Raw genomic sequence first — 26,542 nt, forward strand, 5'->3', positions numbered from 1 at the left:
ATGTGTTCTATGCTAGACAACCGGGAAAATTAAATTGTAGCTATGAGCACTTCAAAAACTATAGGGACCCTGAAGTTTGATGATGTAAACAATAGTTTAATGAATGAGAAGCTGTGACGCAAGTCAATTGCGGAAAACTAGGGAGGAGAGGCTCTAGCTCTAGCTGATCGTGGTAGGAGAATGGATCGAGGCCGGCAAGGGCGATCAAGATCAAGAAGCCGATCAAAATCAAGGAGAGGCAGAATCATCTTCTTTCATTGTGGCAAACTTGGGCACATGAAGAAATAATTTCCATTCTGGAAAAAAGGACAAAAGGATCAAAGACCATCTAGTACAAATCACAAGTCATCCAACAAAAATGAAGGTGAGACTATTACTGTAGCCACAGATGGTGATGCGTTGTTTACTGTTTCAGTAGAGGATGCATGTGTATATACATCTAGCAGTAGCTTTGATTGGATCCTTGACTCTGGGGCATCTCACCATGTAACTCCATGCAAAGATAGTTTTGTTTCATATAATCCCGGTGATTATGGTAGAGTGCATTTGGGGAATAATCATTTTTGCAATATTGTTGGAGTGGGAGATGTCTAGATCAAGATGAAAGATGGACAAGATATATTGTTGAAACAGGTCAGGCATGTACCAGAAATGCGCATGATTTTAATCTCTATGGGATGACTATATGATGAAGGCTATTCGACAAGCTTTGGAAAAGGGGGCTGGAAAATTAGCAAAGGTGCATTGGTTGTAGCCAAAGGACCCAAGACATGGACATTATACACATTGAAGACACTGATAGGAAAATCAGATTTGGCTGCTGTCACAGAAGAAGGAAATTCAGTAGATCTGTGGCATAAGCATTTGGGTCACATGAGTGAGAAGGGCTTAAAAATCCTTGTTGATAAAAATTTATTGTCAGGTTTGAAATCCTACATTCTTGATCTTTGTGAGCATTGTATATATGGTAGACAAAGAAGGGTTTCATTCCTTAGAGGTGGCCATGACAGAAAGAAAAATGTGTTAGAATTGGTGCACTCAGATGTGTTTGGGCCCGTTAACATCAAATCATTAGGAGGAGCATCATATTTTGTAACATTTATAGATGATGCATCCAGGAAGGTTTGGGCATATACTATGAAAAATAAAGTGAAGTTTTTGGAATTTTTCAAACATTCCATGTTGATGTTGAAAGAGAGACTAACAAATCGTTGAAGTGTTTAAGAATAGATAATGGTGGAGAATATTGCTCAAATGCATTTAAGGAATATTGTAACGGGTTTGGCATAAAGCATGAGAAGACTGTGCCTGGTACTCCTCAACAAAATGGTGTCACAGAAAGGATGAATCACACCATTATGGAAAAGGTGTGAAGTATGTTGTCCAATTTCGGTTTGGAGAAGAATTTTTGAGCTGAAGCAGTCAGGACTGCTTGCTACCTCATAAATAGATCTCCAACTACAGCCTTGGATGGTGGTATCCCTGAAGAAGTTTGGACTGGTAAGAATTTGAATTATTCTCACTTGAAAATCTTTGGATGTGAAGCATTTGTACATATTCCCAAAGAAAGTAGAACTAAGCTAGATGATAAATCTATGAAATGCATTTTTTTGGGATATGCGGATGAAGATTTTGGTTATCGTATATGGGATCCAGTCAAACATAAAATTATTAGAAGCAGGGATGTTATATTTAATGAGTCAGAAATGTTCAAGAGGCCTATAGGTGAGTTGGAGGTTAAGAAGGTTATTAACAAGTTTGAAGAGCAGCAGGAAAACATACCACTAATACAAGAAAATGAACATCAAATTCAAGAGCAAGAAGAACAACAAGTGGAAAATAATGAACAACAAGAAGAAGGAATATTGCAGGAACCTTTACAGGAAATCGAACCTGATAATGCACCACCATAGTTGGTTTGCAGATCTTCTAGGCCTCATAAGCCTTCACAAAGGTATCCTCCTTCAAACTATATTTTGTTGACTGATGAAGGTGAACCTAATTGTTTTCAAGAAGCTTGTAAAGTCGAGCACAGTAAAGAATGGAAGAAAGCAATGGAAGAAGAAATGAACTCTTTGCAGGAAAATAAAACTTGGGAGTTGGTAAACCTCCCAAAAGGTAGAAAGGCTCTACAAAACAAATGGGTGTACAATATTAAGCATGAAGGTGACGAAAAGAAGGAGAGGTATAAATCAAGACTGGTGGTGAAAGGTTTTGCCCAAAAAGAAGGTATTGACTTCACTGAATTTTTCTCACCTGTTGTTAAAATGTCATCCATTAGAGTCATTCTTGGTCTACTTGCTACTTTAGACCTAGAATGTGAACAGTTAGATGTAAAAATTGTTTTCCTTCATGGTGAATTGGAGGAAGAAATTTATATGGAGCAGCCAGAAGGCTTCATAGAAAAAGGCAAAGAAGGCCTTATTTGTAGGTTGAAGAAGAGTCTCTATGGGTTGAAACAGACACCTCGACAATGGTACAAGAAATTTGATTCATTCATGTTGGAACATGGTTTTCAGAGGTTGGAAGCTGACCATTTTGTCTATATCAAGAGGTATGATCAAGGAAAGTATATCATATTATTGTTATATGTGGATGACATGTTGATTGTTGGGCATGATAAGAATAATATCAATAGGTTGAAGAAAGATTTGGGTAGAAAATTTGCAATGAAGGATTTGGGACCAGCACAGCAGATATTGGGCATGTGGATTATGCGTGACAGGAAAAACAAAAGGTTGTGGTTGTCATAAGAAAAATATATCAAGAAGGTGCTTGACAGGTTTAACATGAAGGATGCCAAGCCAGTTGGTACACCACTTGCAGCCCACTTCAAGCTAAGTACTAAATTATGTCCTAGTGATAACAAGGAGAAATAAGAGATGAGCAAGATTCCTTATGCTTCAGCTGTTGGAAGTTTGATGTATGCCATGGTATGCACACAACCAGACATTGCATATTCAGTGGGAGTAGTGAGTAGGTTCCTTACCAATCCAGGCAAACAACATTGGCAAGCCGTAAAATGGATTTTGAGGTATCTCAAGGGTACTAGTCATTATTGTTTATGTTTTGGTCATGATGAGACTGTGCTTGAAGGATTTACAGATGCAGATATGGCTGGAGATATGGATACCAGAAAGTCCACTGCAGGTTATTTGTATACATTTGCAGGTGCAGCAGTATCTTAGGTGTCAAGACTACAAAGAATAGTAGCCCTCTCTACAACATAAGCAGAGTACATAGCTGCAACAGAAGCTTGTAAAGAAATGTTGCGGATGCAGCGATTCCTAGGAGAGATAGGAATAAAGCAGGACAAATATGTGTTATATTGTGATAGTCAGAGTGCCATTCACTTGGCGAAAAACCCAGCATTTCATTCAAAAACCAAGCACATTGACTTAAGGTACCATTGGATCTGGCATGTGTTGGAGGAAGAACAATTATCCTTGGAAAAGATCCATACAGATAGGAACCCTGCTGATATGCTCACTAAGATTCTACCACGAAATAAACATGAGTTATGTAGAGGCATGGTAGGACTCGGTGTGACTTGATGACTCTTATTTGGCTTCAAGTGGGAGAATGTTAAGTGTGAAACCAAATTCACGCAGTATCCTAGATCCTTCTAGATTAGATTTTTCTAGATCTCCAGGATTCTAGATCCTCCCACACCGCCAATAGTTTCTAGATCATTCCAGATCTCCATTTGAATCACATACAGGATTCTAGATCCTTCTTCTGCCTCTATAAATTTGTAATTTCTCTGGCCAAGGAAAGCAAGCCAAGGTCTAGGCTTGTTAAGTAATGCAAAGTAATTTTTGTTCTCCAGTGATTGTTTTATCTATTCCGCTGTTTCTGACTAAGTAATCTTGTTGTTTCTCCATTTATCTGTCTTTGTGAATTATTCTCTGCTATTGCCATCTAAGTCTTTGAGTATAAATCCGCTGTGTGTTATGTATGCTTTGATCTAACACACATAAACATGAAATAATGTCATGTATAGTCTTAAAGTATACAATCCTCTATTACAACCATTCTGATTCAAATCTCTTTTAATTATTTTCCACAAAATTCATGGATCTCGCACATTTCCATAGTAACATGTATAAAATCAAGGAAATTTAACACATAGATGGATGAGAGAACCACTAGGAACCTCTTTAAAATTAGGAGAGATCTATGAAGACAAAGGGATAAAAAGTTGTGAAGAGGTATGCTACAACAATATTAAGTTGTTCTTCTATTCCTCTAATTTTATTTTCTATAAACTGGAGAGTTGATATTTTTTCTGTAAACTGGAGAGTTGATCTTAATGGTGACAACAATTCTATCTCTAAATGAACCAATTAGGGTGACTTCTCTCAATTATAAAAGGATTTGGGAAGGTATCTTGTGTTCTTTTCGATCATTTACTTGTTGTTTAGAAGATTTGATTTTTAATTATCAGCGCTAATGATCATCTTTATGTAGAAAACAAGTTGTCCAATTTCACAATTTGCTTGAAAGATCATCATGCTCCCAGTCTTATTTGATTCCTTGATTGTTGTATATGAGCCTGTACGTTGCAGTAGTTTGAGTTTTTGAACTGGTCAAAGGTCTTCCCACAGACCTAGTGTTAAAATTTAGACTATTATCTTTATCAGTAAAATTAATCTATTTTCTTTACAATCTCTATCTTTGTATACCTCTTATATTTTGTTATATTATTATTCACGGTTTTTCACAACTTATGCTCTACAGGATTTCAAGGTTTTGACCTAAAATCTTGACTAGCTCGTTGTTAATTCAACTCTGATTTTTGTCTTTTTTTAGTCTCCGTTAATCATTTATCTCATTGTGAATATCATGTTTCAGATGTATATACCTATCAGCTTCTCCTTTCTTTTAGTTAATATATATGCAATGTAAATACATCCAAAAACAAAAACAAAAATAACAAAATATTTGCACTTTACCTTGTATATTTTGAACAAACTGTCTCATTATCTTGTTGGGATAATAAGATTCGAGGGGTTGATTAGTTTAGTTTGTTTAACTTAAACCAAACTATCAACATTATCTACATGGCACAAAGGCTACAATAAAATTTTCAAGTTTATGGTCCAATCAAATATGTGAAAAATAACTTTTACAATAATATTGATTTTTTTTTCAAGATTAAACATTATAAATTTCATTAACTAAATTAATAATAATAAAAAAACCAATCTAATAATAAATATAAATATAATAATAATATATATAATATGATTTAATTAATAATAAATATAAATATAATAATAATATATATAATATGATTTAATTAATAACATTTGCACATAATTACAAGGTAAGTTGATCATGCATCTTGTCGAATTAGATAATGACGTTCGACTCAACCACATGCCCTATTGCAACACAACTTTTAGTCTTAAAAAATGTTACAGTTTTGGGAATACAAAACGCGTGAAATCACCAATCGGGAGAGAATATGGGTAATAATCAAATGTTTTGATCTTATCTGCAAATTATATATTATATATAATGTCGTAATAGTCCTTAAAACTCCAAGAACTGGGGAATGATAAAATAATTCATAACACACATAGAGATTTGGGATTTAAAAAAAAATCATTTGGCACATCTTACCTAAAAGATTTACATTCATCCATAATCTAAGTGTTGGAAATCGGGAAGACAATATTCTAGAATTTGCCAACCAAACTGCGACCACTTTCCCATTGAAATAGATTATCTTTGAAAATATACCTTGTATGAGATAATATATATTAAATATTAATTTGCAATCGTGGTGTTGAGTAAGTGTGATTTTTGGATTTTGGAGTTGTTTATAATGCGATTTTTTGGAGATTCTGGTGATGGAATCCGACGGAAGAAATTGAGGTTAAATCTTGATTTGTTGCAGTTAAAATGGTTTTTTAACTATATATTTGGATTCAACACCTGAAAAACCCCTGGGACGCTTTGATTGTGCAGAAACTAGCTATCAAACTTGGGATTCCAATAAATTGCTGCCGGATTTTGACGAGAAAAACCCACCGGAAAGGCTTCCAAAAAATCTCATTATAGACTTGGTCGTGATTTTTTATCTGATTTGAAAATATTTTAATAAATTATTATATATATATATATAAGAGTTTTAAATTAAATTTAGTTGTTATGGAAAAATATTTTACTTATTAGTGAAATGTTATTATTAAAATTATAAAAAATTTAATTAAACTTCAGAAATAATTTTTATTCCCACCTCTCTTCATTAACTTCAAACTTAAAACTCTTCATTAACTTTAAACCAACTAAACTAATATTAATTTAGGAAAAAACAATACCTTTAAACTTTAACAGCATATCACTTTTTCTTTAAAAATAAATAATAAACATCCCCTTTATATCACGGAGTTGTCTTTAGTGCGATTTTTTGGAGATTCCGGTGACAAAATCCGGTGGGAAAAAATGAGGTTAAATCTTGATTTGTATTATTTAAAATGATTTTTTAACTGCATATTTGGATTCAGCACCCTGAAAAACGCTGAGACGCTTTGATTTTGCAGAAATTATTAACTATCAAACTTGCGATTTCAATAAATTGCTACCCGATATTGACCGAAAAAACCCAAAAAAACTTCCAAAAAATCTTTTTAAAGAGAACTCCTATATTACGTATCTCAATGACAAATCAAATCTCAATGACAAACCAGCATTGATCACTTGATTTTAGTGTTGAAATGTGAAAACGCAACGGCATTTTCATAATTATACGTAAACTAAATTTACGTGACATGAATCATATCACATATCTTAATGAGAAATTTACATGTGATCTGAGTCATATCACATATCTAAAAGACAAATTTGTAATGATCATTTGATTTTAATCTTGTAATCTAAATAACACGAGTTTTTCATCTTTCATAATCATATGTAAATTAAATTTAATCACTATTTATGTGATATGATATTTTAATAGAAAATTTGTATGTATCATATACTTTAATATTTGTAATGAATGTTATATTTTAATATTTAAATATTTTAAGTTAGTTTATCTATATTTATTTATTGATATTTAATAAAATTAGAGTTAATATGGATTTAGATGGGTTATATATAAGGGTTGGTGTAAGTGGTTTAAAGTTATTTGTGAAGTTTTTTGATATTGTTATTGATCGTGAGTTTAACTCTTTTTTATTCCCTTAAGGTGAGACTCTCTAATTAGGGTTGATGGTTTACCTGATTTACCATCCAAGAAATGTGGGGAAGTACTATGGAGTTTTTAGTGCATCCTGTGACACTTGATAGATCTAAAGTTAAGATGGATCTAGGTTGGTTTATAACTAAATAATGTTATATATCATTTGATTAACTCATCATTTTTAAAAAGACTTGAGGGTTAGCTCAATTGGTTGAGTCTCACCATTAAAGTAACTTTGTTGTTGAGAAGTCATAGGTTCAATTCTCTCAACACTCTTGGGGTCAAGCTTTGTTTTAGAGCAAATTATTATTACTATTTTGTGACGAGTTGGTAATTAGGATATTAGGAGCACGGCACTCACTCTTAAAGTTAAACCAAAAAATAAAAATTTGATCTCTCTTTATGATTAGTGGATCTAGAGTTAAGATAGATCTAGGTTGATTTAGTTATTAAGTATAGTTATAATTATTAATTTTATTTTATTTTTAATATAATTTGACTGAGTCAAAATGTTTTAATTAATAATTATAATTACTGACAAATTAATTTATCCAATTATTAACCCTTTGACAAGGTGGATTGGATAAATATAAAGTTGTGGCCCTATTAATCAATTACTATGTTTCCCCTTTTTTCAATCCTCAGAATGTTTTAATTAATAATTATAATTACTAACAAATTAATTTATCCAATTATTAACCCTTTGACAAGGTGGATTGGATAAATATAAAGTTGTTATTACTTTAGCTGGGGCTTAATACACAATTCGTAGATTAGATACCATGGCCCTATTAATCAATTCCTATGTTTCCCCTTTTTTCAATCCTCATGCATCTTTTATTCGATATTGTTATTTTTTTAGCTTTGGACTATGAAAGCCTCCAAATTATCAATCAAATTTTGGATAGCTTACCCTTGGCCACTAAAATGAAAATAAATCATGAAAAATGTACCCTTCTTAAAAGTTAAATTTAGTTTAGTTATGAAGTGGAAAAACAATTTACTAATAATAAAATGTTATTATTGAAACTATAAAAAAAAGTCAATTAAATTTCCATATTTTTATAAAATAATTTAATTTTCCAAAAATAATTTTTATTCTAATCTCTCCTCATTAACTTTAAACCTAAAACTCCACATTAACTTTAAATTTAAAACTTAATAGAAACTAAACTAATATTAATTTTGAAAATAAAATACCCTCCAACTTTAACAACATATCACTTTTAGCTTTTTACTGTGTGATATGAATAAACACCACATCATATCACATGTCTCAATGACAAATCTGCAGTGATCACTTGATTTTAGTGTTGAAATGTGAACAACGCAAGGATCTTTTCATAATTAGACGTAAACTAAATCTATATGATATGAATCTTATTACATATCTTAATGAGAAATTTACATCTGATATGAGTCATATCACATATCTAAATGAAAAATGTGTAATGATCATAATTTTAACCTTGGAATCTAATTAACTCAAAGATTTTTTCATATGTAAATTAAATTTCATCCTTATTTATGTGATATGATATTTTAATAAAAAATTGTATCATATCAATGAAAAAATTATAATATATATTATATTATATTATATTATCTTAAATATCTTAACCTAATGAAATAATCTTATTTGCATTAGAAAATTATATATATTATATATAAGGCTATAATGGTCTTTAAAACTTCAAGGACTTGAGATTTTTTCCGAAAATGTTTTTATTCAAAATATAGATCACAAAAATTTAAATACAAAAATAAATCAAATCACACAGAAATGAGGACTTTAAAAAACATCATTTGACATATCTTACATAAAAGATTTACACTCATCCTTAATCTAAGTGTTTCAAATCAAGAAGAAAGTAATCTAGAATTTGCTAACCAACCTCTTTCCCATTGAAATAGATTATCTTTGAAAATATACATAAATATTAAGTTGTAGTAGTGGTAGTTAGTAAGTGTATTTTTTTATTTGGTTAGGATATCTATATATATATATATATATTTAAATTGAATTGAATTTATTTATTAAATAAAAAAATAATTTATTTATTATAAAATATATTATTAACAAAATCATTAAATTTAATAAAAATATCAAAAATATATATATATATATATTAAATAATTTTTATTGTAACTTGATAGAAACTAAACAACACTCAAATCTAACGGATATCAATTAAGAAAAACAATATCCTCAAACTTTAACAACATATCACTTTTAACTTAAAAGTAAATAGCTTTTAAGAATAAAAACCACATCATATCTGCACTAATCCCTTGATTTTAGTGTTGAAATGTGAAGAACCCTAGGGTTTTTTCATATTATACGTAAACTAAATTTATATAATATGAATCATATCACATATTTTAATGAGAAATTTGTATGTGATATGAGTCCTATCACATAATTAACAAATGTGTTGTGATCATTTGATTTTACTCTTGGAATCTAAATAACTCATGAAGTTTTTCATAATAGGTAAATTAAATTTTATCATTATTTATGTGATATGATATTTTAATAGAAAATGTGTTTTATAGTATATATTTTAGTAAAAAAATTGTAATGAATGTTATATTGTATTATTGAGTTTACGGGGCTTTGAATTGATGGTGAATGGGTGTACTGTTAAGGCACTCTTTGTGATAGGTCATTGGTTCAAATCCCCGTGGGTGCTTACCTACCAAAAAAGCCCCACGAGGGTAGGCGAGTTGGTAATCACAATGCAGTGAAGTTCGTTAGAAAGGAGGGCTCCGTACTGAAGGTCACGAGTTCAAATTCCTTGGACTAACCCTGGAGCTGTATAGAGGGGCGAGCGCAGCTGCTAGTGGTTATAGAGGTAGAGGTCAGAATCAACCCCATGTAACGCGAGTCGTGAGGCTGCCCCTGTTGCCGATTCCACTGTAATAAAAAAAAAGAATGTTATTTCGTATTATTTAAATATTTTAATTCAATCATATATATATATATATATATATATATATGCTTTAAAGATTGGTGTAAGTGATTAGATTAGTTGTGAAGTTTATTTTTATATTATTGTTGATAACGGGTTTGATTTTCTTTGATTCTTTTAAGGTAAGGTGTTGTAATTAGAGCAAACAATTTACTTATACTATATATTTTAATGAAAAAAATGTATGAATATTATGGTGTATTATCTAAATATTTTAAGTTGGTCAAATAAAAATAATATATATATCTCTATCTCTCTCTCTTTCTCTCTCTCTCTCTCTCTCTCTCTCTCTCTCTCTCTATATATATATATATATAACCAACCTAGATCCATATTAACTCAAGTTCTATCAAGTGCCAAGAGGGATGAAATATTTAGGTGCAAACCTCTTTCTTTAGTGTAAAAGAGATTTGATCTCTCTCCGCACTTGATAGATCTGAAATTAAAGTGGATCTAGGTTGGTTTATAACTAAATAATGTTATATATCAATTGATTAACTCATTATTTTTAAAAATGCTGAGGATAGCTCAATTGGTCTAGTCTTGTCATTAAATTACCTTTGCTATTGAGAGGTGATGGGTTCAATTCTCTTAACAATCTTCGAGTCAAGCTCCGTGGTTGAGTTGGCACAAAGTGTGGAATTAGTAATTGGGGTGGTGTTCTCTTAACACTCGGGTCAAGCTCCATGGTAATTACAGTGATTATGGTGGTATAACAATCACCATTGAATTGGTAATTGGGGTGGTGTAGACAGTCATCGTTGAATTGATAATTGGGGTGGTGTAGTTGCTCTGTGGTAATTATGGTGGTGTAACAATACGGTCGAATCGGTAATTTGGGTGGTGTAGACAGTCATCGTCGAATTGGTAATTGGGGTGGTGTAGTAGTCATGGAATTGGTAATTACGGTGGTGTAACAATCACCATCGAATTGGTAATTGGGGTGGTGTAGACAGTCATCGTCGAATCGGTAATTGGGGTGGTGTAGTTGCTCCGTGGAAATTACGGTAATTATGGTGGTGTAACAGTGACTATTGAATTAGTAACTAGGGTGGTGTAGATAGTCACCGTCGAATTGGTAGTTGGGGTGGTGTAGCAATCGTGGAATTCGTAATTATGGTAATTACGGTGGTGTGATAGTCATTGTCGAATCGATAATTGGGGTGGTGTAGTAGTCGTGGAATTAGTAATTACGATAATTAATGTGGTGTAACAGTCATCGTTGAATCGGTAATTGGGGTGGTGTAGCAGTCATGGAATTGGTAATTACAATAGTGTAATAGTCACCGTAAAATTGGTAATTGGGGTTATGATGGTGTAACAATCACCGTCAAATTGGTAATTGGGGTGGTGTAGTAATTTTGGTAATTACGGTGGTGTAACAATCACTTTCGAATTGGTAATTGGGGCGGTGTAGTAGTCGTGGAATTGGTAATTTTGGTAATTATGGTGATGTAATAGTCACTATCAAATTGGTAATTAGGGTGGTGTAGTAGTCATGGAATTGGTAATTTTGGTAATTACGATGGTGTAACAGTCATCATTGAATTGGTAATTGGGGTGGTGTAGCAGTCGTGAAATTGGTAATTTTGGTATTTATGATCGGGTAACAGTCATTGTCGAATTGGTAATTGGGGTGGTGTAGCAGTCATGGAATTGGTTTACGGTGGTGTAACAGAGTTGGGGTTGTCATGCCCCTACCTTGGCGGTAGTCTTTCAATCGCACGAAGGTGGGTGCGGCACCACCACCTGTTTTCTTTTTAACATACTCACACATATGCACAATAGATATTTAATGAGAGGGGAAACTCCATGAAATATGAGTCTGCCTGATGATAATAACAATATTTTACAAAATATACAAGTTACAGTCTTTGCTAGGAAACCCCAAGTTTCCTCCTTGAAATTTCTGCCATAATCGTGCAACCCGGCCTGCACTATTCGGTCCATCCGAACCAACGTTCAGAGTGCCCACCAATTCTATCATTTTTCACAGCTCGTTAAATGAAGTGATCGTTCAGCCTACCTCGCGCCTCTGTTCAGACTAGCCCATGGCGTTTCTCCCACTCGGCACCCACCCACAGTTCGACCTGTCATTCTGCACTTGCCTGCACCTTCGTTCACCTCAACTTGTCTCGTCGCACCAGGCGCTCTCCGCCCGTTCACCGGCTCATCGTGCCAACCTATCTACTCAAGCTCATTGTGTCACCCGACTTGCGGGTTGCCCAAATCACTATTTGGATGTGCCCACCCGCTCACCGATACACCGCCAACTCTCCAACTCACAGTTTTCCCAACTCACTGTGTCGGCCAACCTTCAATCCACGGGCGCCTCAACTTGCCCTGCCAACCCGCCCAACTGTGGTTCAATCGACTCGATGCGCTCCCGTTCAGGTCACTCGGGTGCCTCCACCCAACTCACCATTCAATCGGTCGAGTCACCCAAACACGCCCATCGATCAGTTGTATGCCCACTGCAATAGCTCGTTGCACCTTTGAGTGCTCCCACCATTCAACCTGCGGTTGCCTCCCTAACTCGTCCACTACAGCCCGAACGACTTGTCACCCACCCGATATGAGAACACTATATCTCGGCTCCGTGCTTCGGCCCAAGATTCCGCTTGCACTTCATCACCATTTTAGAATCTCCAAGATAGCTCGCATGAACACTTGGAAGAATTGCTTGATGATTTGTCCCACCATCCACCACTTGGTTTATATGGTGGTTGGCCCTTTGGTTGGGGCATCGGCCCACCAAGCCGACCCACTGTTTTGTCCAACTCGCCCCTTCATCACGTCGACCCATGGTGTGGGTGCCCATACATGGGATTGCCCTCCATATAAACTTGCCAACCCATCCATACTTGGCCATTTTTACGATGAGCTATCGTGCGGTCGTTTCACATGTTTCCTCCGTTTGGCTAGCTTGGTGCATTGTGTAGAATTTTTCTACAAATCAGTCAACTCTGATACCATGTAGAAATTCCTACTTGTAGATCACCTGGTAATGCAATGTACTAAAGCGAAACACTTGATCTACTTCTACAAACAATTTAGTGGAAGCTTAATCGAACATGAGCAACATCAATAAGAACACATATAACTGATATGAAGGAACCAATCACACATAACACAGAAGAATTTATCTGGGGAAAGCACCTGCCTAAAACCCCATTTCTGTATTATAATACAAGTGGAAATATAGTCCAGATTACACAAAGCCTTAGCTCGGAAGCTATCTAGCTCTTAGTAGAATCCCTCTACTACTCATAGACAGTCAAAGGCTTCTCACAAACCTTCTCCTTTTCTCTCCAAGCCTCCTATTTCTATGCACAGTTTTTCCTGGGTCCTCTAGCTGCAACCTGTGTGATTCTCACCTCACAAACAACACTGACCTTTGAAATAACTGCACAAACCTGAAGGAGATAAATCCTCATCATGGATGAGCTTCCTTTATAGGAAAAATATTCATCCAACTGATAGTACACTGTCCCTTCTCTGATCTCAACTGGGTCTTTGTTTTAACTAACATGCATGAGTTATTTAAGCTATAATATTCAATTATTTGAAAATACCAATTGTTACATGCATGCAAGCATTAAAAAACTGAATCTCATTAATTTAACAACTTGTTAAATTAATCTAACTGGACTTGACTTAGTTAACTGAGCCAACTCATTACAACTCATCCTTATCTCTTTAACTAATGGATAAATTCACCAATAATAGTTAAATTGTTGCATGTCCTCACATAGACTTCAAGTTTGTTTTTCCTTAACTAATTAACTCATGGAGATTAATTAATTAATATTTTAAACTGTTGTTAAGACCAAATTCGTTTTTACTTCCTATAGATAGACTAGAGACTACTATAAATAGGAAGGGACCCAGAAATGCTATTTTTAGAAATTTCTATTTTTAGCAGTTTCACCTCTCACCCAAGGTGGCCAATGACCTCACTGGCCAAACTGTTATTTTTAGACACGCTGTTTTTAGCACATTCTAAATTTAACATCTCTTGTTGCACATTTTTCAACACATCGTGCGGGCACGCCTTGACTCGCCGGTGACCACCCAGCTCGTTGCTCGCCCTCGCTGACTCGACACATCGCACAATGACTTGGGGGTCTTACATCCTCCCTCACCTCAAGTCATTGTCGTCCTCGACAATACCATCACACGACATCGCAGAGTGTCACTAGCTCCAACATCAGAAATGTCCATGCTGCCCACCTTTGCTTTGCCAGTGCACAAACCATAAAGGCTCATGTCTCCATGAATCAGAAATTCTCCTCAACCCATGATCGTCAACCACGTCTGCCGCAACCCCACATGCTACCCCACCGTCGAAGGCTAGTGTTGAGTCCTGAAAATGTCATCCATTTGCATTACACTTTCACTATTATGTCCATTATATCACTTCCATTTCACCTCCATTTCACTACTATGTCACCACATTCATCCCACTTTCATTATCATTGGGCCACCTTTATGTTTTTCCAATCATTATTATTTCTAAGCCTTTTAAGTGAATTTGTGGTTAAACACTAGAAAATAATGTGCATATGCATATACCTAACAAATGGGTTGAGTTTGTTGACATGTGTAGGTTGAAAGGAGACTTCTAGAAGACCCTTATGTGGCACTCTAAGGCCAAATTCGAATTTGGTTGGAAAGAATCATGAGGATATGTGTCACATCTCCTAATTGTATTGTAACTCTAAAAAGACATGTGTCTTATTAGTTCCTATTTTGACTAGGACTCTAGAGGTAGAGGGAGAGATTCATGGATTATCATTAATGAGATGGCTCTCATCTTTTTGTATAAATAGGAGATCTCTCTCCTTCATTTGTTAGTCTTTTAGTCTTTCCTTTAGTCTTTTCTTAGTCCTTTTAGCTTGTTAGTCCCATGGCTTTTGAAAGCTTTTGTACTTTGTACTTTTGAAGAAATTGAATAAAGCTTTGATGTTCTCAACATGGAAGGAGATGTGAAGTAGATGTCATGGAGCATATTAGGATGTAAGTAGAGTAGATTTCATTTTGTAAATATTGCTTTGTAGAATGTAAGGTAGATTAGATTTTTCATTCATGCAATTTTAATTCATGCAAGTGTGTTTAATTTTGCTTTGATTTCATGACTAATGGCATATGTGATCATCTTGTCTATGTTGTTGACCTTTATTTTTCTAGTTTGATTTTCATTAGTATCATTTCTTTAACTTGCACTTTACTTTCTGCTCTTAGATATCAAGTTGTTCATCTATTGATGGTTCTTTTTCCATAATCAAATAACTTTATTGGAGCCAAAATATCACTTAGTACAACTTGGTTTAGTTTGCCTTAAGACTCACATTGCTGACTTGTTCATAACTGTTATCACATGATAAATCTAGCTGAAAGGCAAAAAGGTTAAGAAAAGGTTAAAGTAGTGTGATTTGTCTCCTTTATGTAGTGTCACTTAGATTTCACATTTCATTTTCATTTTAAATCAGCAGCATAGATACTGGGCCGATGTCATTAGTTCTTTATTTGATGTCTTTATTTTCGTTTAAGCATTTGATTTCATAGGTAGTAGGGGGGCCCTGCCTTGTATAGTTGTCACTTTAATTTCTTGTATTTCTTTTTCTGATTTTCATGTATATTAATGTACAGTTTGAATTACTGCATTTTTTTTTTAACATGTATATTATTGTACATAAATTGCTTTCAAGTTGATTGTATATTAGTGATGCACATAGCCTTTTAATGAACTAATGACGTGATAGAATCATCTTGTCCTTTTGCTGAAGCAGCAAGGATACTGGGTCTCATAGTCATTCTCTCATTATTTAATTATTGCATTTTATTTTGATTGAACTAGTTGTATATTTACACTTTTGTTTAAATACCAACTCCATCAATAACATGTTTTAAGTTCTTTTGAAGTGCTAAGTTTTGGAAGTTACCATTAAGGACATAGGCCTTGTCTTGAAATCTTTATCCATACTTGTCCTTTAAAAGTATTCTTAAGACCTTAGAAAACCAACAAGAACAAAACCCCAAAAACAAAATAAACTATAAAACAACGAAGTAAGAGAAAGGTTAACTAAGCACATATAGTGCACCACACTTCATCAGTTTACGATACCCGGATTGATAATTTATGTAGAGCAATTTAAGACATTAAATTGACTAGACATTTTGGCGCCGTTGCCGGGGAAGTGTAATTAGGAGACCTTATTTCTTACATCTGAAAAAAAAAATTAATAATTCTTGAGTATGCTCTCCTCTTGCACTTTGTGTGATCTAGAGGATCAGAAAAAGGATTGTTAAGTAAAAAAGAAAAACAATAATTCTTGAGTATGCTCTCCTCCTGCACTTTGTGTGATATGGAGGATCAGAAAAAGAATTGTTAAAAAAAAAAAAAAAAAATAGGAGACAAAATAAACTTCATCACTTCAATTGATTCAAGAAAAAAAGAAAAAAAAGGGAGAAGAAAAAAATAAACTTCATTTCATTTCCATTTTCACTCCATGCCATCCATTTCATCAATAAAAGTTATTTCCCCATGATCATTTCCATTAAGATTGCCTAACTATCTCTATTTAGCTAAGTGGTTGCTGTGACACTGGTTTCCGCAGCTGATACTGGTTTCCGCAGCTGATACCGGTTTCCGCAGCTGATACCACTCTGTTTTTCAAACTTACAGTCAAGATGTTAGTGCAATAAAATGAAAATGCAGGAATGACTAAGCAATATAAAAATTCACAATTTCAGAGAAAAAAAACAATCTATGGCTATCTCCATTCCTAGTTTTCGCTATGGCTTCAATAAAAAATTTGCCTCCCTGATCAAGCTTTGGTCCATTTGGATTCAGTGGTGGATTTTGCTGCCATGTGTGGTTTCAATTGGGGTTCAAAACTCTCTTCAATCATGCATGGGCTTGCTGGGTTATGTCATGGGAATGATTGTCTCAGACCCTAAGGACTTTGGAGTGTTAATACTTGCTTCCTTCCTATCAGTTTCATGTATTCTCTTCATACATATCATATATGATTCTTGTAATTAGATATGCGGCTATCAATAAGACAAAAGTGGAGTAATCTGTTCTTGCCTTGATTGTTTCCTTGATGGAGGAGCGCTGTACCGTTTTGAATATTCTGACAATCCTGCCTTCTTTCTTGCAAAAGTTCGAGGTGGAACTTGCACACTCGCTGATGAAGACCCAGCTGAAACTGTGGTGCATAGAGCGACATACTTATTTCAGAAAGGATTTGGGTTGTACAATGTCTTTAAGAACAACTGTGAAGATTTTTCTATCTACTGTAAGACTGACTTGCTTGTGATTGAGGGAATTAATGTTGGTCGAAGTGGTCAAGCAGCATCAATCCTTAGTGTGCTTGTTGCAATATGTTCTTCACCTCTTCGATTCCTGACCACCAGTATAGGTTGCAAGTGGATTGTATTGTATTAGTAGGGTTGAACCTGTCTAACACACCTGCAAAACAGTAGATCAAACAAGAAAAACGAATGCAAATTCATAAAAGGCAGAACAGTGAGAACAGTAAAACTCAGGAAAAAACGTAACAGCAGAAAAAACGTCAAACTTCAAACGTTTGATTTTCCCAAATGGGGACAAATTTCAAAAAACTAAAACATGGGTTTTCTTTCTAGGACGGTTAATTAGATAACCCAGAAACCGTTTGAGGACATTCGTAGCGGTCTGGGAGAAATCTTCGGTTCTTTGGAGCCTCTTTTTTGCCGCCACGTGAAGAAAAACGTGAGTTAACTGATAGTTTGATGTGTTCGGCGTACCTGCAGAAGGGGAATTCAAATTTGGTTCTATGCTGCCACCTCTACCACGTTCTTTGCCCATATGCCACCCGTTGCAATTCATTAAAACCAGCAGTGATCCAAGTGAAGACGGCTCTGTTTTCACTCCATTACGTGATTTGGTTGGATACGGCTCTTCACAGCCGATTGATAAACGTGGCGTGAACCAAGTACGGCTCTTCTCCACCGTATAACTCTTATTTCCATTGCTTGTCTTCCACTCCCTCACTCACTCACACCATTTCCACTCTTATTCTCGCTGCAAAATCCACGGTTCTGTTTTAAACTCCACGGCTTTGTTTCAAACCCCGCAGCTCTGTTTCAAGCTCCACAGTTTCGTTTCAAACTCGTATTACCTTGCATAACACTGCGGCTATTCTACTTACAGCCGTATTCCATCCATCTTTCCCGTGAGCATCCTCCTTGAGCATCCATACACAGTCAAAGCTTCAGCTGAAGTTGAGAGGGGGAAACTGCTTAGTTTGTTCTTCCCTTGAACGTCCACACACAGTAAAATTTTCAGCCGGAGTTGAAAGCCAAGAATGGGAAAGCTTGGCAGAGCTGAACCGTGAATTGCACTAGTTAAGTTAGTTGTCTTGAAGGGGCACATTTTTTTTTCTCTTCCACGTACACAGCCACTCCATTTCATAGTACTTTCTACACTATGCACTTTCCGCAGCCAATACAACGTTTCCGCAGCTCACACAGCGTTTCCGCAGCCAATCCCAGATTCCGCAGCTGTTTTGTTAAACTCTAGGTTGCAGGTGTCATCAAGCAAAACAAGTCACATGGGTAGCTGGGGGAATGTTGGTACATGGATGGTGTCCTATTCATTCGATCAAATTTGATGAAAAAGACCCCGGTCAAAGGGAAGTCAAATTGTGTATTATCACAAAGTCGCCACACTGAGTCGCCACACTAAGTCGCTGCATGTCAAGAAAAAAATAATAATTTTGAATCAATGAAATGAACAAGTTATTTTCTCACTTTTTTGAAGGTATTGATTAATTTTGGACTGATAATGAAAGATGAATGGCTAACTTTTTATTCAAGATTTTTAGCTACAGAGATGTTCCCCAATTCCGCAGCCAGAAAAACCTCATTGTTCAAATCAGCCTATCTTTCTCATACAAAATCAGATTTTGATGATTTAAGTACCATTGGAAAGATCTCAACAAGATCTATACAATGAGAAATATATCATTAGAGTTTGAAATGGCAAATAATGAAATAAATTGTTGAAAAGAAGCAACATCAACTTGAGGCACTAATTCCAAAGCAGGTATAAATTCTTTTGATTTTTCCTTTGAGAACTTGTTTCATTAATACAAATTCTTAGTTTTGTGTGTAAATATCATAACTAGAGAGATTTATCACCTCTCTCCTTTGATAATCTTACATTCCATTGTAGAAGAAGTATTAGTTTTTTTGCAGGTTTCAGGAGGAAGGACAAATGACTACAAGAGAATGGTGTCTCTCTAAGAGACCAATTTGTTTCATAAGAGGATGATCAGCAACAAAGAGGAAATATGCTGATGTAAAATCAGATCCAAACACTTGAAAAACTTTCAGATACTATTGTCTCCATAATATCCATCCATCACATCCATACCTCATAATAAACCATTCATCCCATTTTCCTCCATATTTTCCACTTACATTCACATACACTTTCCATCTCTTTTTGTCCATTCATAACCCACAAATAAAAGCAAGAGGCTCATTCACATGCTTATTGCCATTGCCATTTCTGTTCTCCATTGCCATTTTCCATTTTCATTTTCCATTCCTTGTCATTTTCATTCCGCAAATAAGCCCTGCTTCAATGCAAATTATTGAGTCCATAGTCCTTTGAGTCTAAGTTCTTTGTAAAAAAACCTTGAGGCTTGCATGTCTTAATGGCAAGTCCTCATGCTGACAAACAATGGGAATACATTAATGTCCCTTGTTTGTTAGATCTTCTAGGTGACTCGACATCAGCAAATTCATTCGTACCTAGCAAGATGTGTTTGGGCATCTTGACTCTCATTGTCATCAATGGTGAGAGTTCTCGTGTTGACTAGTGGCATCCATTAATGGCCACTAAGCCAACAATTTCCTACTATGTTCGACATCAGAACATATTTTCACATAGTAGGAATTGTGCCAATGAGTTTTGAAGACATGAAGACTATTATTTTCAGCATTTTGGAGCAGATTCAACAAGTTTTAGTAGAAGCAATAAAAAATCATCTTATCTCTCTATCCATGACTCCTCTTGATTAGCCACTTGAAGAAGAAAATGATCAGAAGTTTTCACCCACCACACATACAACTCATCCATTCCAAAGGGTAAGTGAAGGTACGGAATTTTCTAACTTTTAACCATAGAATTCCATAAAAAGCTGGAATGATAATTGTTGGAAAAACATTTCTCTTCCTCATTTCATAAAATTGCCAATATCATCAGTTGGGGGGGGGGAAATACATTCATATTCATATCTTGCCATGTCCATATCATATTCAAGAGCTCACATACTTCCAACATATATTAATTATTACATTGCTATTATGAGCATACAATGGCTTTTGAAAAAGTGCTTAAATGATAAATTGGATACAAACAAAATCATGGTTGTCACACAAAAACCAACCATTATGCAATCCAATAAAGATCTACTTTGCAACAATAATCAAAATATCATTATGCAAAGTTCAAAGATCAAAATAGAAGGCAACAAAAAATGGTTGTAACACAAGAACCAACCATGTTGCAATTCAAGTGAAACACTTTGCAGAAATATGAAGTTATCAAATGATATCATGCAAAGTTAAGCCAAAGCTCAAGGATCAAAAGAGTTAATGTAATATATATTGCATGAGGACATGCAATAGCTTCAGTTGGGGGGTATGTTGAGTCCTGAAAATGTCATCCATTTGCATTACACTTTCACTATTATGTCCATTATATCACTTCCATTTCACCTCCATTTCACTACTATGTCACCACATTCATCCCACTTTCATTATCATTGGGCCACCTTTATGTTTTTCCAATCTTTATTATTTCTAAGCCTTTTAAGTGAATTTGTGGTTAAACATTAGAAAATAATGTGCATATGCTTATACCTAACAAATGGGTTGAGTTTGTTGACATGTGTAGGTTGAAAGGAGACTTCTAGAAGACCCTTATGTGGCACTCTAAGGCCAAATTCGAATTTGGTTGGAAAGAATCATGGGATCATGAGGATATGTGTCACATCTCCTAATTATATTGTAACTCTAAAAAGATATGTGTCTTATCAGTTCTTATTTTGACTAGGACTCTAGAGGTAGAGGGAGAGATTCATGGATTATCATTAATGAGATGGCTCTCATCTTTTTGTATAAATAAGAGATCTCTCTCCTTCATTTGTTAGTCTTTTAGTCTTTCCTTTAGTCTTTTCTTAGTCCTTTTAGCTTGTTAGTCCCATGGCTTTTGAAAGCTTTTGTACTTTGTACTTTTGAAGAAATTGAATAAAGCTTTGATGTTCTCAACATGGAAGGAGATGTGAAGTAGATGTCATGGAGCATATTAGGATGTAAGTAGAGTAGATTTCATTTTGTAAATATTGCTTTGTAGAATGTAAGGTAGATTAGATTTTTCATTCATGCAATTTTAATTCATGCAAGTGTGTTTAATTTTGCTTTGATTTCATGACTAATGGCATATGTGATCATCTTGTCTATGATGCTGACCTTTATTTTTCTAGTTTGATTTTCATTAGTATCATTTCTTTAACTTGCACTTTACTTTCTGCTCTTAGATATCAAGTTGTTCATCTATTGATGGTTCTTTTTCCATAATCAAATAACTTTATTGGAGCCAAAAAATCACTTAGTACAGCTTGGTTTAGTTTGCTTTAAGACTCACATTGCTGACTTGTTCATAACTGTTATCACATGATAAATCTAGCTGAAAGGCAAAAAGGTTAAGAAAAGGTTAAAGTAGTGTGAGTTGTCTCCTTTATGTAGTGTCACTTAGATTTCACATTTCATTTTCATTTTAAATCAACAGCATAGATACTGGGCCGATGCCATTATTTCTTTATTTGATGTCTTTATTTTCCTTTAAGCATTTGATTTCATAGGTAGTAGGGGGCCCCTGCCTTGTATAGTTGTCACTTTAATTTCTTGTATTTCTTTTTCTGATTTTCATGTATATTAATGTACAGTTTGAATTACTGCATTTTATTTTCTTTTTAACATGTATATTATTGTACATAAATTGTTTTCAAGTTGATTGTAGATTAGTGATGCACATAGTCTTTTAATGAACTAATGACGTGATAGAATCATCTTGTCCTTTTGCTGAAGCAGCAAGGATACTGGGTCTCATAGTCATTCTCTCATTATTTGATTATTGCATTTTATTTTGATTGAACTAGTTGTATATTTACACTTTTGTTTAAATACTAACTCCATCAATAACATGTTTTAAGTTCTTTTGAAGTGCTAAGTTTTGGAAGTTACCATTAAGGACATAGGCCTTGTCTTGAAATCTTTATCCATACTTGTCCTTTAAAAGTATTCTTAAGACCTTAGAAAACCAACAAGAAAAAAACCCCAAAAACAAAATAAACTATAAAACAACGAAGTAAGAGAAAGGTTAACTAAGAACATATAGTGCACCACACTTCATCAGTTTACGATACCCAGATTGATAATTTATGTAGAGCAATTTAAGACATTAAATTGACTAGACAGCTAGTCCCTCCAACTCAAGCTACAACAACATATCGTGTCGACCCCATCATGTATCGACATTGTGTGTACTGCTGCCATGATACTCCAACACAATGCTAACATATCTCTGTACATTGCTATAGCCCCCATGACTTGAACTAGTTGGGTGATCAGTCCAAATGTCGTGCTCAAACCATGAGAATGCACATCCTCATGCCATCATCAGTCGTTTCTGCTACCCTCCTATCACAACGTCAACTCGATCCAGAATCCATCTCCATCTCCAACAAAATGTAAGCCATACCCAGGTCCATGAAGTAACCCTCATCTCATCTACAACATGTTTTCGATGATGTTGGTGTCAATGTGCTGCAAATCAGTCGCATATATCCCAACATCATCATCCATATATGTGTAGAATCCATATCCTCAAAGTTAAGAGATCCTCTCATCAAACCAACTCTTAATGTGCCACATCCAGGTCCATGAAGCAATCTCCATCTCCTCTGTAATGTGCCATCCCTTAAACCTGCCAAAGAAACAAGTATACACCTGTCTCATCATCCATGTGCTGCCCATGATCATAGACCAATCAGCTTCCATGTATTAAAAGTGGTTAAGTCTCAACTCAACCCATGCCCAAGTTTTGCCACCAAGGCATCGTCACTGCTGCAACTCTATCACTCCAAAGTGTCTCATATCGATCCTCCACATCAAGTCACTCTCTCAAGCACAACCATAAATGTACTCAAAAATATGCACCCCATCCTGCATCAAAGTGCCTGACCTCAGCTCCTCAATGCATTAGATCCTCTGAGTCCACCATAATATGAAGTCCCAAAAAGTCACGACCTCGTGTCATCATGAGCTCCATGAGTCATCTCCAACCGACATCCTAGCAAGCATACATGTCTCAGCCCAAAGGTCTCTGCAAGATGCGTCATCTCTCCATGTAGTAGGAATGCTCCATAGTCTGCTCACAACTCCACCAATTCCATGGCCTTGTTGTACAAGAGTGCATAACATCCCCATCGGCTCATAAGTAAAAAGTCTCCATGTCACATCAGCAAATCCATTCGCACAACATCACTGCCTTAGCACTCCTCATTGGATACCCATAAGTGACACCACTACAAGTGCTTCTACATAATTTCCCTACATAAGATTGCCATGATCCATCTCTCCAACATGATGTCCATGACTCAAGTTGTCTATGTTGTCCAAATAAGTAGACCCATCACAACATCGGTCATCCTCATCCAAGTCTGCAATCCGGTCTAGTGAACTCGGTCACCCAAACCATATAAGTCATATGAGTCCCTTCCATCACAGCTCCCCCACTAAAGGTTCCACCAAGACTTTCTCTTGGTCTCAGCCATGAGAATTCCACCCAAGTATTATCAAGTGTGTGCCCTTCTCTAATCTATCCATGGTCATGCCGGGCACTTAGCCAATTTCTCCATATGGCTAAAGCATGACCCATTCCTCCGCAATGATCATCACGTTCCTCCCTTGTCAAGGGAATTTTCACCTTCTGCCATAAGGTCACAAACAACCCCAACAAGCTCTGCAACAGTCAATGGTCCTTGCCTCTCCATATAAGGTCTCTTCGTAGACATCCATTGTAATATCTTCCACTACATCAACAAACTAATTTTGCCCTTTCCTACATATGGCCCATTTACCAAAAGCTCCAATGAAACACAAGTATAAGTAGCACTTACTTCATCATGAGGTTCCTCCATGTGAGTATCCTCATTCACCCAATGTTTGTAAACTGCACAATCTTGGTCCAACTTGATCAATTTCAAGTTTCTCCTCCATCGTTGTCATGTTTGAAACATCCTCAAACATCACAACTTCCTCTTCTTCATCATCGCAATCTGCAGCTACATCCTGCTCCATTTCCTTCAAGTTCATATCGAATCCGTGGGTTCTCTTCTTTCATTCACTACAACCTATACAAGGTCAGCAAGAGCCTCCCTTGACATTCCTCAAAACTTGCCATGTCTTGTCGTTCAACTTGGCCCAAGTACGAAGCTTCACCCCTGCTAAACCTTCATGAAGTGTAACACTTCCCTCGGTATGCTTGGTTTGACTAAATCAACTTGGCTTTGATACCATCTGTCACAAAGTGATAGTGGGATCAACTTCTCTTCAAATCTCCAGCGAAGCCTTGTGGAAAATCAAGCCTCTGATACCATCTGTCATGCCCCTACCCTGGCGGTAATCTTTCAACTGCACAAAGGGGGGTACGGCACCACCACCCGTTTTCTTTTAACAATACTCACACGATGTGGACTACGCCTACTTTCTATACTTAGTTTATTTTTTCACTTTTCTAAGTATAACATTCACATACACAACGAAAAAAATTCAATTATTCATCTTCATCGTTATTACCATTTACACATATGCACAATGAATATTTAATGGGAGGGGCAACTACCTGAAATATGAGTCTGCCCGATGATAATAACAATATTTTATAAAGTATACAATTTACAGTCTTTAACAGGAAACCCCAAGTTTCCTCACAATTTCTGGCACAACTGTACAACCCAGCCTGCGCCGTTTGGTCCACCCGAATCATCATTCGGAGTGCCCATCGGTTCTACCATCTGTCATAGCTCGTTCAACGAAATGATCATTCAGCCCAGCTCACGCCTCCGTTCGGACCTGCCCACGGTGTGCCACCTACCCGACGCCCACCCACAGTTCGACCCTCCCGTTCCACACTTTCCTGCACCTTCGTTCACCTCAACTCGTCTCGTCACACTGGGCACTCTTCGCCCCTTCACCGGCTTGTCGTGCCAACCTGTCTGTTTAAGCTCACAGTGTCACCTGACTCATGGGTCACCAAACTCGTCATTTGGACGCGCCCACCCGCTCGTTGATACACCACCAACTCTCCAACTCGCGGTCTTCCCAACTCACCGTGTCGACCACCCTTCGTTCCATGGGCACCTCAACTCATCGTGCCAACCCACACAACCGCGGTTCAACTGCTCATTGCGCTCCCATTCAGGTCACCTAGGCACCTCCACCCAACTCGTCGTTCAACTAGCCGAGTCACCCAAGCATCCCGTCGTTTAGTTGTCCGCCTACTCCTACAGCTTGTCGTACCTTCGAGTGTGCACACCATTCAGCCTGTGGCCGACCTGAGGTTTCCTTCGCTAACTCATTCACTGCAGCTTGAACAACCTGCAACCCACCCGATATGCAAACTTTGTATCTCGGTCAAAGAGTCTGCCTGCACTTCGCCACCATTTCAGACTCTCCAAGATAGCTCACCCTCCTAGCTCGCATGAACACTTGAAAGAATTGCTTGATGATTTGTCCCACATTTGCCGCTTGGTTTATATGGCAGTTGGCCCTTCGGTTGGGGTGTTGGCCCACCAAGTTGACCCACCGTTTTGTCCAACTCAACCCTTCGTCGCGTTGGCCCATGGTGTGGGCACCCATACATGGGACCACCCTCCATATAAACTTGCCAACCCATCCACACTTAGCCATTTTTATGATGACCCATTGTGCAGTCGTTTCACTTGTTTCCTCCATTCGGCTAGCTCGTCACACCGTGCGGGCACACCTTGACTCGCCGGTGACTGACCAGCTCGTCACTCGCCCGTCGCACACCCTCGCTGACTCTCCACACTGCAAAATGATTTGGGGGCCTTACAGGGGTGGTGTAGCAGATGTTGAATCGGCAATTTTGGTAATTACGATGGTGTAACAGTCACCATCAAATTGGTAATTGAGGTTGTGTAGCAGTCGTGGAATTGGTAGTTTTGGTAATTACGATAGTGTAACAGTCACCGTCAAATTGATAATTGGGGTGGTGTAACAGTCACCGCCAAAT

At 36.3% G+C, this 26,542-nt stretch overlaps 1 pseudogene; it reads right to left on the reverse strand.

The window, feature by feature from the left end:
- LOC149197227 (casein kinase II subunit alpha-like) overlaps nt 1–26,164 on the reverse strand; it is a 36,286-nt pseudogene extending 10,122 nt beyond the window's left edge.
- Nucleotides 26,165–26,542: the final 378 nt, after the last annotated feature.

This window comes from Pinus tabuliformis, chromosome 2_2 (assembly GCF_031772625.1).
Source record: "Pinus tabuliformis cultivar Carrire ecotype Pingquan chromosome 2_2, CPIR1, whole genome shotgun sequence".
NCBI classification, from domain to species: Eukaryota; Viridiplantae; Streptophyta; class Pinopsida; order Pinales; family Pinaceae; genus Pinus; species Pinus tabuliformis.